The sequence below is a fragment of the Cajanus cajan genome, chromosome 1 (genome assembly GCF_000230855.2).
Source record: "Cajanus cajan strain Asha chromosome 1, NIPB_CcT2T_4, whole genome shotgun sequence".
In the NCBI taxonomy this organism is placed as follows: Eukaryota; Viridiplantae; Streptophyta; class Magnoliopsida; order Fabales; family Fabaceae; genus Cajanus; species Cajanus cajan.
The window spans coordinates 5,848,455-5,863,659 of record NC_138517.1 but is presented as its reverse complement, the minus strand read 5'-3'; the positions used below and the strand labels follow the sequence as shown (position 1 = coordinate 5,863,659).

Below are 15,205 nucleotides of genomic sequence, written 5' to 3'. Positions count from 1 at the left end.
TTATCCATGCCAAAAAGTCATTTCCATTCTAAATTTAAACCAATATATTGTATACACATCCATGTCAATGCATACATATTTTATGATAATAAGAAAATCCATAACCAACGTATACAATCCATACCATATGTATACATATTCCACATCCAAAACAAAGTCACACCACTGTATAATCCACATGATGTAACCAACACATCCAAACCAAATGTTGGCCTCAACACCATCCAAACCAAGTGTTGATACGGTGAAACATGTCAGCAACCCATGTCCCACGCCTAACCTCTCATGGAAAATATACAGTTGGATTACGTCGTCACGTAACCCTGGTGATCATGGCCACTTCATCCATCGGTATGACTCGGCCTTGCCCCCATACCGGTAGCAAATAGAATACTTAAAGGAGTACTTCAGAATCCACCTAACATCTGAAGTGGTTTATCATATAATCTTTGGAAAAGTTCCACATTGGAATCCTCACCATGGGATTCCCAAATTTCATATTTTTCCAAAGATTATATCCTGATCTCACCAAGAGATCTAATCCATACCATAACCTTACTCCTTTAAGTCCTATTTACTTTTCCAAACCACATACACATAGCATATTCCATAATTAAACATAACCATAACCATGCCAATTTGTCAATATAATGATAATATAAATAATTAAATATCCAAAACAACCATCAATTGATCCAAATTATACTATATGAAATGAAAATCTCCACATAAAATAGCATATTAAAATTATACTATTCCTATCATGCTCATATATACTAGATTAATTTTATAAGCACTACCCTTACTTGGATAAACCTGAACTGAAACTCGGGCAGAACCTTCTCCTCTTTCTTGCTTAAACAAGAACCGAAACTCGGGCAGAACCTCCACCTCTCTCCTTAAGCAAGGACCGAAACTCGGGCAGAATCTCCTCTTCTCCCTCCTCTTTTCTCTCCCCTAGCAGAACCTCCTCTACTGGATTCCTCTTTCTCTCTCCTCTTTTCTTTTCTTTCTCTCTCTCTCTCCCTTCTCTTTCTCTCTCTCTCTCTTCTCTAAGATTTTCACTTCCCTCAGTATATTTTTTTTCACGCCCCCTGGCCCCTATTTATAGGCAACCAGAGTCACCCGGAACGGCCCGTATTGAATTCGGAACGGCCCGTTCCGAATCTTTCAAATGTACGCAAATTTTTGAACTGGAACGGCCCGTTCCAAAATCGAAACGGCCCGTTCCCAAAAAGCAGAACGGCCCGTTCTAAAATCAGAACGGCCCGTTCCGAGACTCATCCAGAACGGCCCGTTCTCCCTCCGGAACGGCCCGTTCTCCCTCCAGAATGGCCCGTTCCAAAGTCAGAACGGCCTGTTCTCCTTTTGGAACGGCCCGTTCTGGGCCCGTTCTCACTAAAAAAATTTAGTATAATTTTTAAGCTTGGAACGGCCCGTTTTACTTTTGGCCCGTTCCAAGTTTCCAAAACACCCCTTAAATTTTTTTTAAAATTGCGAAAATGCCATCAGTACTAAAATTACAAGAATACCCCTATACCTTCATAAAATTTACGAAAATGCCATTGATAATTAATAATAAAAAAAATGGGTATTACAATTCTCTCCAACAACAAAAATTTTCATCCTCGAAAATTCACTTACTCTAAAAGAGATATGGATATTGATCCTTCATCCTTTCCTCCAACTCCCAAGTAGCTTCATTAGTAATCTCATCCCAAATAACTTTCACCAAATTGATAGATTTACCTCGCAACTATTTAACTTTCTTATCTGCCACTGAAACTGGCTGTTTCTCAAAAGTTAAATTCTCCTTAACTTGTACTGCCTCTGATTCCAATACATGACTTGGATCGTGAATATATTTCTTCAGTTGTGAAACATGGAACACATCATGCAGATTAGAAAGGAATGGAGGTAATGCAATCTGATATGCCACTGGTCCAATCCTCTTGAGAATTTGATACGGCCCAATAAACTTAGGATTCAACTTCTTAGCTTTGATAGCTCTTCCCACACCTGTGGTAGGAGTTACTTTCAAAAACACATGTTCTCCTTCTGAAAACTCCAAAGGTTTCCTCCTCTTGTCTGCATAAGACTTTTGCCGACTCTGAGCAGCTTTCATTCTTTCCTGAATTTGTTTCACCTTTTCAGTAGTCTGTAAGATGATCTCTGGCCCCACCATCACTGATTCTCCCTCTTTAAACCAACACAAAGGTGTTCGACATTTCCTCCCATACAGAGCCTCAAATGGTGCCATTCCTATACTTGCATGAAAACTGTTATTATAAGTGAACTCGACCAAAGGCAACATCTCTTCCCAATTCCCTAGATGATCCAAAATACAAGCCCTCAACAAGTCCTCCAAAGATTGGATAGTCCTCTCAGACTGCCCATCAGTTTGTGGGTGATAAGCAGAACTGAGCCTCAACTTAGTCTCTAACGCTTGATGCAAACTTTGCCAAAATCGGGATGTAAAACGAGGATCCCTATCAGAGATGATACTGGAGGGTACACCATGTAATCTAACAATCTCCTTAATATACAATTGAGTTAACTTTTCCAAGGACCACTTTATATTCATTGGAAGGAAATGAGCACACTTAGTTAATCTATCCACGATCACCCAAATAGAATCACAATTCTTAGCAGACCTTGGTAATCCAACAACAAAATCCATGGTTATACTATCCCATTTCCATTCTGGCACTTCCATCATTTGTAACAAACCTCCTGGTTTTTGATGTTCTACTTTAGCTTTTTGACACACAATGCAAGATGCAACATACTCAGCTATCTCCCTCTTCATACCATTCCACCAGAACATTTTCTTCAAATCTTGATACATTTTTGTCATACCCGGATGTACACTCAACTTACTTTTATGACCTTCCTCAAGTATCAACTTCTTCAACTCCTCATCTTGTGGAATACAAACTCTACCCTTGTACCTCAAGATTCCATCCATATCTTGTTCAAATCCTTCAGCTTTCTCAGAACCCAACAACTCTCTAACCTTATTCAATCTCGTATCCTGAACTTGTTTTTGTTTCACCATCTCCAAGAAATCACTAGTTATGGTAGTCATACCACAACTAATAAAATCTGAGGCAATCACAACATTAAGATTCATATCCCTGAATTTCTCTACTAACTCCATCTCTTTAACCATCATGTAAGACATATGAAGAGATTTTCTACTCAAAGCATCTGCCACCACATTTGCTTTACCTGGATGGTACATTAACTGAAAGTCATAATCTTTCAAAAACTCAATCCACCTCCTTTGCCTCATATTTAACTCTTTCTGATCAAACAAATATTTCAAACTCTTATGATCACTAAACACATCAAACTTTGCTCCATAGAGATAATGTCTCCAAATCTTCAAAGCAAAAACCACCACAGCCAACTCTAGATCATGCGTAGGATAATTTCGTTCATGAGTCTTTAACTGCCTAGATGCATAAGCCACAACCTGTCTATCTTGCATAAGAACACATCCTAAACCTTGATGAGATGCATCACAATAAACCTCAAAAGATTTATTAGGATCTGGCAGAATCAACACTGGAGATGAAGTCAACTTTTCCTTTAACTCTTGAAAAATCCTTTCACACTCCTCCGTCCATATAAAAGGATGATCCTTCCTAGTCAGCTGTGTCAAAGGCATAACTATTTTAGAAAATCCTTCTATGAATCTTCTATAATAGCCAGCCAATCCCACAAAACCTCTAATTTCAGTAACTGATTTTGGACGCTCCCACCTCAAAATCGCTTCCACCTTAGTAGGATCAACTGCAATTCCTTGTGCAGAAATCACATGACCCAAGAACTTAACTTCAGATAACCAAAACTCACATTTTGACAACTTTGCAAATAACTGTTTCTCCTTCAATACCTGCAAAACTATCCTCAGATGTTCTCTATGTTCCTCCATAGATCTAGAATAAACCAGAATATCATCAATGAACACCACCACAAACTTATCCAGAAAGGGTCTGAAAATCCTATTCATATAATCCATGAAAATAGCTGGAGCATTCGTCACTCCAAAAGGCATGACAACATACTCATAATGGCCATACCGAGTCCTGAAAGCAGTCTTTGGTATGTCCTCCTCCTTTACCCGAATCTGGTGATACCCAAATCTCAAATCAATCTTGGAGAAAATAGTAGCTCCCCTTAACTGATCCATCAAATCATCTATTCTTGGCAATGGATATTTATTCTTGATTGTCAATTTATTTAACTGCCTGTAATCCACACATAACCTCACACCACCATCCTTCTTCTTTACCAATAATACTGGTGCTCCCCACGGAGATACACTAGGTCTGATCATCTGCTTCTCCAAAAGTTCTTCAACCTGCTTCTTCAATTCAGATAACTCCGCTGGTGCCATTCTATAAGGAGAAATGGACACTGGTCCCGCCCCTGGTATAAGATCAATACTAAACTCTAACTCTCGCTTTGGTGGTAATCCCGGAACATCATCCGGAAAAACCTCTGGAAATTCTCTAACAACATCAATATTATTCAACAACTTTTCATTCTCTACACTAATAAAAGATAAGATCATAAACCCAAGAGCTCCATCCTTCAACAACCCATCCACCTGTCTATTAGAAATAAATCTCTCCTGTTCATCAGTAGGAAAGGTTAATTTCTTCTCTGAACAATCTATCAAAATCCTATTGGCAGAAAGCCAATCCATCCCTAAAATCACATCCAAATCGGATAGAGGTAAACAAAACAAATTCACTTTATAACAACGCCCTTCCACCTCCACTGGACATCTCAAACAAACCTCAGAAGTCAAAATAGACCCTGAAGCTGGGGTAGAAACAACTAGATCCACACACAAGGAACTCACAACTAAGTTTAACCTTGCCACGCATTCATAAGAAATAAAAGAATGTGAAGCACTAGAATCAAATAAAATAGAAATATCATTACCATCAGCTTTGCCCTTTCCTTTTACCAGCTCAGATGTCGTTTCAGCTTCAGCACCTGTTAAAGCAAAGACACGACCTGCTGCAGTAGGCCGATCCACTTTCTGGTTCTCTCTAGCTGGAATATTTTTGACATTGCAATCTTTAGCCATGTGACCCACCTTGCCACATTTAAAACACGTATAGTTCTTTGTAGGATAGTCCTTCATCATATGTGGGCCTCCACAGATATAACATCTAATACTCTGAACATCTCTTGTAGTAGTAGTCCCCATTGATTTCTTATTAGCATTTTCAATTTGAAACTGAGATGGTCTCTTTTGAGGGTGTTTCCCCCTCCCAAATCCAGATGATCCCTCTAGACCCTTTGCCACTCTATTTCCTCCTTCAAATCTCTCAACTGTTTTTGCCTTTTCAACTAGAACTGGGAACTCCATAATTTCCATAGGGACAATAGTCTTTTTCAGCTCAAATCTTAGACCCTCACTAAACTTCCTGCATCTCCAGGCTTCAGTGATAGCTTGAGAATAATACCTAGCCAAGTGTTCAAACTTGACCACATACTCTTGTACTGACATATTTCCTTGTTGCAATCTCAAAAATTCAGCTTCCTTAGCATATCTGGCGCTATCTGGAAAATATTTCTCTAGGAATACCTTTTTGAAATTTTCCCAATTTATCACCTCCCCTCTAGCTTCCATCATAGCTTGAGCACCTTTCCACCAGAAACTAGCCTCACCCACCAACATATAAACAGCATAAACCAGCTTCCTTTCCTCAGGACAATGCATCACCATAAAGATTTTCTCCATCTCCTCAATCCATTGATCAGCAACTTCAGGTCCATTAACACCTGTAAATTGAGGAGGATTCCCTTTTCTGAACTCTGACAAGCCTCTATACTCATCAGGTACTTCAGTCCTAGCTGCTTCAGCTGCAGCCCGGTTGGTCTCCATCTGAGCCAACAAAGTATTCTGTTGTCCAATAGCAGCAGCAATTAGCTCCATAGCCTGAGCAATCTGCCGCTCATCTACACCTGAAGAAGGATGAGAATGGTTTCCCCTACCAACCATCCTAATAAAGATAAAAGATCAAGGAACCCATGAGTTTACACTAAAACACATAAGAAATTCCTTTCAAAAAAAATCTATTTCCACTCAACAGAAACATAATAAGACCATTTCCCACAAACCCTAAAGAGACTCGACCAGCTTTGATACCAAAATTGTAACGACCCACCCTAGGTCGTCACATTAATAACCAGCCAAAATAAAATAATATAAAATAAAGAAAATAGAGCAAAAGCCAGCTACGCTAGAGTGTAAAAATTGTTTCATAATATCAAACATAATTATATCAGAGTCATTCTTAGTAAAATTATACAGTAATCCAATAGTAACATCATGAAATATAAGTTAGACACCCTAGGTGCCGGTCAAGCTCTACGTCTAGCCACTTCTCAAAGCAGCTACCCCAAAAGACTCCTTGCTATCCCAAGGCCTCACACCTGATCTGCTCCCCCACATAGTGAGATCATCACAGTCCAAACCACATGGAAACATAAGGGTTAGCACATATAAAACCAACCATAGTATATCATAATAAAATATCATTAAACAGATATTTATCCACATTATTTATCCATGCCAAAAAGTCATTTCCATTCTAAATTTAAACCAATATATTGTATACACATCCATGTCAATGCATACATATTTTATGATAATAAGAAAATCCATAACCAACGTATACAATCCATACCATATGTATACATATTCCACATCCAAAACAAAGTCACACCACTGTATAATCCACATGATGTAACCAACACATCCAAACCAAATGTTGGCCTCAACACCATCCAAACCAAGTGTTGATACGGTGAAACATGTCAGCAACCCATGTCTCACGCCTAACCTCTCATGGAAAATATACAGTTGGATTACGTCGTCACGTAACCCTGGTGATCATGGCCACTTCATCCATCGATATGACTCGGCCTTGCCCCCATACCGGTAGCAAATAGAATACTTAAAGGAGTACTTCAGAATCCACCTAACATCTGAAGTGGTTTATCATATAATCTTTGGAAAAGTTCCACATTGGAATCCTCACCATGGGATTCCCAAATTTCATATTTTTCCAAAGATTATATCCTGATCTCACCAAGAGATCTAATCCATACCATAACCTTACTCCTTTAAGTCCTATTTACTTTTCCAAACCACATACACATAGCATATTCCATAATTAAACATAACCATAACCATGCCAATTTGTCAATATAATGATAATATAAATAATTAAATATCCAAAACAACCATCAATTGATCCAAATTATACTATATGAAATGAAAATCTCCACATAAAATAGCATATTAAAATTATACTATTCCTATCATGCTCATATATACTAGATTAATTTTATAAGCACTACCCTTACTTGGATAAACCTGAACTGAAACTCGGGCAGAACCTTCTCCTCTTTCTTGCTTAAACAAGAACCGAAACTCGGGCAGAACCTCCACCTCTCTCCTTAAGCAAGGACCGAAACTCGGGCAGAATCTCCTCTTCTCCCTCCTCTTTTCTCTCCCCTGGCAGAACCTCCTCTACTGGATTCCTCTTTCTCTCTCCTCTTTTCTTTTCTTTCTCTCTCTCTCTCCCTTCTCTTTCTCTCTCTCTCTCTTCTCTAAGATTTTCACTTCCCTCAGTATATTTTTTTTCACGCCCCCTGGCCCCTATTTATAGGCAACCAGAGTCACCCGGAACGGCCCGTATTGAATTCGGAACGACCCGTTCCGAATCTTTCAAATGTACGCAAATTTTTGAACTGGAACGGCCCGTTCCAAAATCGAAACGGCCCGTTCCCAAAAAGCAGAACGGCCCGTTCTAAAATCAGAACGGCCCGTTCCGAGACTCATCCAGAACGGCCCGTTCTCCCTCCGGAACGGCCCGTTCTCCCTCCAGAATGGCCCGTTCCAAAGTCAGAACGGCCTGTTCTCCTTTTGGAACGGCCCGTTCTGGGCCCGTTCTCACTAAAAAAATTTAGTATAATTTTTAAGCTTGGAACGGCCCGTTTTACTTTTGGAACGGCCCGTTCCAAGTTTCCAAAACACCCCTTAAATTTTTTTTTAAAATTGCGAAAATGCCATCAGTACTAAAATTACAAGAATACCCCTATACCTTCATAAAATTTACGAAAATGCCATTGATAATTAATAATAAAAAAAATGGGTATTACAAACGTCACTGTTCATTAATTACTAGATATCTGTGCTTTGTCCTGACTTGAACGTCGGAGTGCCTTTTGCAGGTACCTCCCCCTCACTAGAATATTCGCTTGGAGCATTCGTTCAGCCCTCAAAGTACTAGAAGATTATCAGTGTGCCCTTCAGACAGGTACACATACTAAATAAATTTTAGGATATCTGATTACACTAAATCAAAATCACAGAAATTTTTATAGTTCAAAATATGTTAGGCAAAAATCAGTTAGTCGAATGGATAAGGCTGAAAATGTAGTTAAATATCTTTGGCCCATATTTCTAGTGAATGATAGGATATATATCTTGAGCTAAGAATTTGGCCTTTTAGTGTGGAATTCACAATTGGATTTTGAAATGATAGATCAATGGTTTGAGGAAAGGATCATAATCTAGGCAATTAAAAAGTGTAAAATTTGAAGAAGACACTATCTAGGAGCGTCTCCTAGAAAACAGGATCAAAATGAAGAACGTGAGACACACCAACGTCAGGACTTAGTCGATCTATGTTAGTTAAGATTTTTTCAGTATAAATGTCTCTCAGATATGTTTGTAAAGGACCTTTTCGTCGCCACGAGAATGAAACAAAATTATTATTTTTTTAATGAAATTGTCACTAATATTTTATTTTAAAAGAGAAAATATTGAAAAAATCTTAAAAATTGGATTCTGAAATTAGAGTTGAGTTCGAAAGTTAATTAGAGAAGTATTAATAAGTATTAATATTGTATAATACCCGTTAAAAATAATACTTTAAATTAATTGTGCAAAATTATATAACTTTACAAATATTTATTTTACCTTTAAGAAATTGTCACCTTAGATATTTATTTTATCGGTAATTACTCACGGATAAATCTGTCGGTAATTACCTACGGATACATCCGTGGGTAATTTTGTGAGTAATTATCTAATTTAATTTTTATTTATCATAATTATTTATGAATTAATTTTATTATTTTTAAAATAAATTATTAATAAAAAATAATTACTCATGGATACATCCGTCGGTAATAACGTCGGCAATTTTGTAGGTATTGTTGATAATATTTTTAAAAAATCATTTAAAATTGTATTAAAAAATACTCTTGTTTTATTAAAAACAATATAGTTCAAAATTGGTAAAATTATTATAAATGTTAAGAAATTATCTTTTAATCTTAGACTATCATGCATCAATATCATTTCACTAATTATATATTTCTCAATTTAAATAAAATTAACTATATAATATTTAAAATATATTGATAGTAAATTATTATTTTATACTATCATTTAATTATAAATTATATATATATATATAATAGTTGGTATGGTAAATTAATTAGCATGAGAAAATTAGTTAAGTACTTAAGAATTTAATTTGTTAATCTTTTATCATTAAATTTTTTTAAGTTACCGACGAATTTTTTTTCCCAATTTTTATGAACAATGTTTTAGATAGATAATCCGTGGGAAATATTTGTCTGAAATATCATAATTTTCCACAGAAAAAATCCGTGGATAATATTCATCTGAAATTTCAGATGAAAAAAATTCGTGCATAATATTCGTTAGAATCAATTATGTTTCTGACGGACACATATTCGTCGGAAATATCCGTCAGTAATGTTATTTTTTAGACGGATATTTATCCGTGGGAAAAAGTCTGTCGGTAATAAGTGTTTTTTTTATAGTGCTAGTTGAAAATTCAACAAAGTACTTATGTTATGCCATTTTTTACTTTATTTTATTTTATTTTTCCCTAGATCACTCTTTTGAGTTTTCAACCTAGAAAGTCACTCTAACTTTTTCCTAAATTATCATTTTAGGTTTTCAATCTAGTAAGCTCGTTTTTTTAGGCATAATATTCCTTCACCACATCAAAATTTATAGGATGCGAGAGATCTCTGCCATCCATGTTTGAGGATTAGGGCTCTTCTAGAGAAATCCTTCTTAACTATATAAGGTCCTTCTTAATTTGGTGCCCACTTACCAAGATGATCTTTCTAGACTTGTAGAATTTTCTTAAACACTAAGTCTCTTTCTCAAAATTTCCTAGGGTGTACTTTTTTTTCAAATGCTTTCTTTAATCTTTTTTTGGTATAATTGGCCATGACAATTGAACCCATTCTGTTTTTCTAATTCTGCTTCTATTAATACTCTTAAAGATGAGATTTGAACCTCAATCGAAAAGATTGGGATTGCCTCAATTGAGGTGCAAACTGAGATATAATATCCATGTAAGGCAAATGGAAGCATATCGTGCCAATCTTTGTATGTCACCACCATTTTCTGAATAATCTTTTTGATGTTCTTATTTGCTATTTAACTTCTCCGTTCATCTTCAGCAATATGGGAAAGAGTTATGGTGCTAAATTTTAAAGTTAACACATAATTTTGTCACCATCTTGTTGTTCAAGTTGGTTACGTTGTTAGTAAGTTCTGAACTTACTGGCACATCGTAACAACAAATTAACTTTCTTTTGATGAACTTTACAATCACGTTTTGAGTCACATGGGCACATGAAGCGACTTCAACCCATTTGATGAAATAGTCAATTGGAACCAGAGTGAAGTGATGTTTGTTTAACTCTTTTGGCTTAATAGGATCAATGACATTCATTTCCCACATCGAAAATGGCCAAGGTGATGACAAAACACTAAGAAAAGTTGATGGAACATTGATGTTATCAATATATGTCTAGCATTTATGACATTTCTTCACATAATTAAAGTAACCACTCTCCATGGTCAACTAATAATAACCAACCCTTACATTTTTCTTGCCATGGCATGCCCATTTGTTTAAGTGTTGAAAGAGCCTTCACGAACCTTTAACAAAATTATGTAATTAGTAGGATTTTTTTTTTTTTTTGGTGATTTCAAAAAACTGCCACAAGATATTATAATTCTACAGTTATTTTAACCGCTACAAAAGAATTATATTTTCAGCCGTTTAAAACTATTACAATCTTTAAATACTTGTTCTAATTTTTCATGTCATACGTGGGAACCATTTTTTTATATTATTTTTAAAAGAATAAAAATAAAAAACTTATTGTTAAATAATTTAATCTAAGAATTTCCCATTTCCCATTTTTAATATTTTGTGTAAAGAAAAAAGAAAAATTGATTAGAAGGTTGAATGCTTATTGTTTACCCTAAACTTGGTGGCATCGTCGCAAACGAGGAAAGTCTCGTTACAATCGTGGTGTCTGTGATTCCCTATCAATTTCTCGGCTCGAATTTCTCACATATGAAGCGAGGCGCACCTGATTTGTTTGATTTGTACCTTTGACGCTGGAAACAAGGGCCAGCATCATGGGGTCGAAGAGCCAGTCGTGGTTGTCCTTGGCGGCGCGTGAGGGGAGGAAGCGGACGAGGCTGGCGGCGGCGTCGCGAAGGTTGGAGGTGGAGGAGTGGGGGAGTGTGTGGGCGACGTGCTGCACTCGAAGGGGGATCCATGTGAGGAAGAGGAAGAACGCGAGGACTAAGGGGATGGAGTGGGGTTTCAGTTCGAGAAAGTCACGCGTTTGAGCTTGGACGAATTCGAAGGCCAACGTTTCCAATAATCGCGATAATTTAGCGTTTGGATGCCACTATAGATATTTTGGATGAAATACTTCGAAATGGAATTGAATTTAATGGTTGCTTTGTTCAATTTGCAAGTGATTTCATGAGGATTGTGAATGATTGCGGGGTTTGGGGTTTAGGGCTTGGAACCATGTTTTGACAAGTATTTGGTTTTGTTTACATCACAAATAGGCCAATTTTGTTAAAATTGCACCAACCTCTAATAAAAACCCCTACCATTTAGCCAAAAGGCCATATGCAAACTGGAAAATTGAGCTGTCTTCATTGTATGAGTAATAGGGTGTCAAGAGGCTCTGTCATCCTGGGGCCTGGAACTGATTTCAGCTGAAATGGTTGTCAAAATTTCAATACTCAAAATTGTTGTCTTTTGTACCTAAGATGCAACATTAGCTTGTATTAGTAACACTTGTGCATTTTAATAAAACCATAGGTAACTTGTTTAAAGTGTGGGTTCTTAAATGCCGGAACGAGAAGTGTTCATCATCTTGTAGTACATGTGAGTGACCCCTACTTGGGAGGATGAAATTACAATAGTTTTTTTTTAATTGGAATACATGCATACATTATGCTGTATCTAGAACTTCAACTGTTCTTTAGTTTTAAATAATGCACACAAATGAAATTCAATTTCAAGCTATGATAGCAATGTATGTTTATAATTCCTCTATGGTGTATAAATAATGAAGAAATCCTACAACTCTTAACTATCTGAAGAGAAAATACTATAGATGAAGAAACTATCGTACGCTATCTCCATAGCTTATTTTAGCTATATTGGAAGGAATTCCTGCATTCATAATTATAGTATTCAGAAATTCAAGATTTTACTAAACTGGAAAATATGAAAGTATTAAGTATGATATAATATTGAATACAATGAATATGCTACAGAAATCCATAATTATAGCATTTGAAGATGCCCTTAAGTTTGTCATTTGAGCTGATGATGGTCACTGTACAGAGAACTTGCTTACTCTTGTTGCTAAGGCTGTCAAAAAATTAGGAGTCCTTGATCGGCTCCTAGAGGTTTAGAAGCTTGATAATGTTGACATAGAAGGAGCTATCCATGCATATTATGACATAACTTGTCAACAGTGCATGATACGTAGAGAATTGAGTAAAGAGCAACTCAAGATATTTCTCTTTGCATTATGCTTCGTTGGATGAAAGCTTGAGAATTGTGAAGGACTACCTAATAGTAGCAATAACAAAAGACTGCAATTTTATGATATGTTTTAGACCAAGGAGAGAAGGAGATTCTAGATCTGAATGCAGTAGCATATATCTCGAATCAACTCAGCAAGCCTTTGACTTCAAGGTAGGCATGCTTTCATATCTTTTATTATTATTATTTTATTTATTTTGCTAATATTGATAGTGCATTGTATGATTCATTTGGTTCAGCTTCTCCTGATAGGTTTAGGCCTCATATGAGAATGATGTTGATTTAAAAGCTTATGTCTTGTAGGTGCTTTTAAAAAACTACTATAAAGTTCATTCAGGAATTTGGTAGATAAAAATAATATAAAATCTTCTATGAATTTCACTTCAAAAAAAACAATTTTTTTAGTGCATAAAAGAAGAAAATGAGTTCAGATACGGTGGAACACTTACTCATTCTAGAATGCACAAATGGTGAATGACAAAGTGGCACATCATTAAATAAATTAAATAAATAATATACATTAGGGACTAAACAATAAATATATTAATTTTGAAAGATCAAATTGAAAAACAGTTAAATAAGAAACTAAAATTAAAACAAAAGTCTTAATTTTTTGGTCTCTCTCTTTTCTTAGTTGGGGTTTCTCGGTGCTCACTATGCCTTCCTCCTCAAATTGTATCAAAGAAAGGATGCCATTGAAAGAAAAGCAGCAAATTGAAAGATTTTATTTTGAATTGGAGCATTGATATGATATAGTTTCACCAAAGCATCCTTATATAGCATATTGCTACTGATATTTGTTACTTTGATGATTGTAATTCACTCAAGGAAATAGTTAGACTCTATGAAATGAAGAATTAGTAAGCAGATTTTGGGGTATATGTTCTACATTGTTATCATATATAGTTTCGTGCTACGTGTGGCAATGGAAATTTGGAAAAATTAGAATGAGACGACAGTGGAACAATTAAAAGAGAGGTGTAAGGTAAAGAGTGAGAAAAAATGTGGATTTTTTAATTTTAGCTTTTTATTTAATTGTTATTAATTTAAATATTTTTAAATTGGTATATTTATTGTTTAATCCTTAATATATCATTTATTTATTTTATTAATTATGTGGCACTTCATCATTCACTGTTGATTAGCTTTGGAATGAGTTGATATTCCATCGTATTGAAACTAATCCTTATAGCAAAAAAGTATGTAAAATTACAAAAAATAGTACAGATATCGTAAAATTGTATTGATTCAGGTTTCAAATAGAAGAGGTGTTACAAACCAAAAATAGAATGAAGATTAAAGGGAGATGATGAAAAAAAAAGAGAAAAGAGAAAGAACATGTTTGTAATGCTTTGCTGAAATTGTAACAGAGGCTAAAGGAGAGAATCCTCCTTCCAAAGATTTCCCCTTTTACAACTGAGCTACTACTCTGTTTTCAATGCTAACAAATCTGAACACCTCACCTTCCCTCTCAATTTTCATATTATTTAAGCTAATTCCCTACGTGTAACAACTTAAACTACTCAACCACTTCACTTTCATAAATACTCTCACTACTGTTTGGGCCCTATATAAAAGGCAACTATTATAACTAGGGTGCTTCTCAAATCAAAAAAGCACTTAGAATAAGCACCGTTATTGTTATTATTATTTTTTATTGAACTCAAATTTGAGGTGTTTGCTTTCATGAAACAATAAAACCAAAAACCTTTGAAATGGGGTCTTAATGTATATGGAGTATGGACTAACAGGCATCTTGTGAACGAGTTGATCACTTGTTATTTCATAGATATCTTAATTTATGTAAAAAGTAAGGTTTGAATTATTGCTTCCTTTAGCCATGAATATGAAAGTACGATATTGCCATTTTTGATAGTTCAATTCTCTTTATCTTTATAAAACAAAAATAACTATAATGCTTGTTACATTTATATCTTAGTTTACTGAAATTTGATCTCTATTAGGTGTATTTAATTGACTTGGATTTGAAGCGAATGAGTAAAATGGAAGAATATTATGAATTAGATAAGAAAATAGGGAGCTTCTACAAAAAAAATATGATCAAAATGTATCAAGGAAGAAATTCACAAACTTGCAAGCACCTTAAACTGCCTGTTGAGATTTAGAAGGCTCTGTTATAGATGACACCTGAGGAAGATTGCATTGGTAAGTATGAGCAATTTCATCCCTATTATTCTATCATCCTTTAGAAGGTTTTTATGTGTAATGTTAAGTTGGAAACATAT

General features: G+C 35.5%; 1 long non-coding RNA gene across 1 annotated transcript; it reads left to right on the top strand.

Moving 5' to 3' along the window:
* The first annotated feature begins 10,841 nt into the window (after nt 1–10,841).
* Nucleotides 10,842–14,067, top strand: LOC145957244 (uncharacterized). The gene is made up of 2 exons (XR_014433548.1): nt 10,842–13,112; nt 13,594–14,067. It is a non-coding gene; the product is annotated as an uncharacterized LOC145957244 (long non-coding RNA).
* Nucleotides 14,068–15,205: the final 1,138 nt, after the last annotated feature.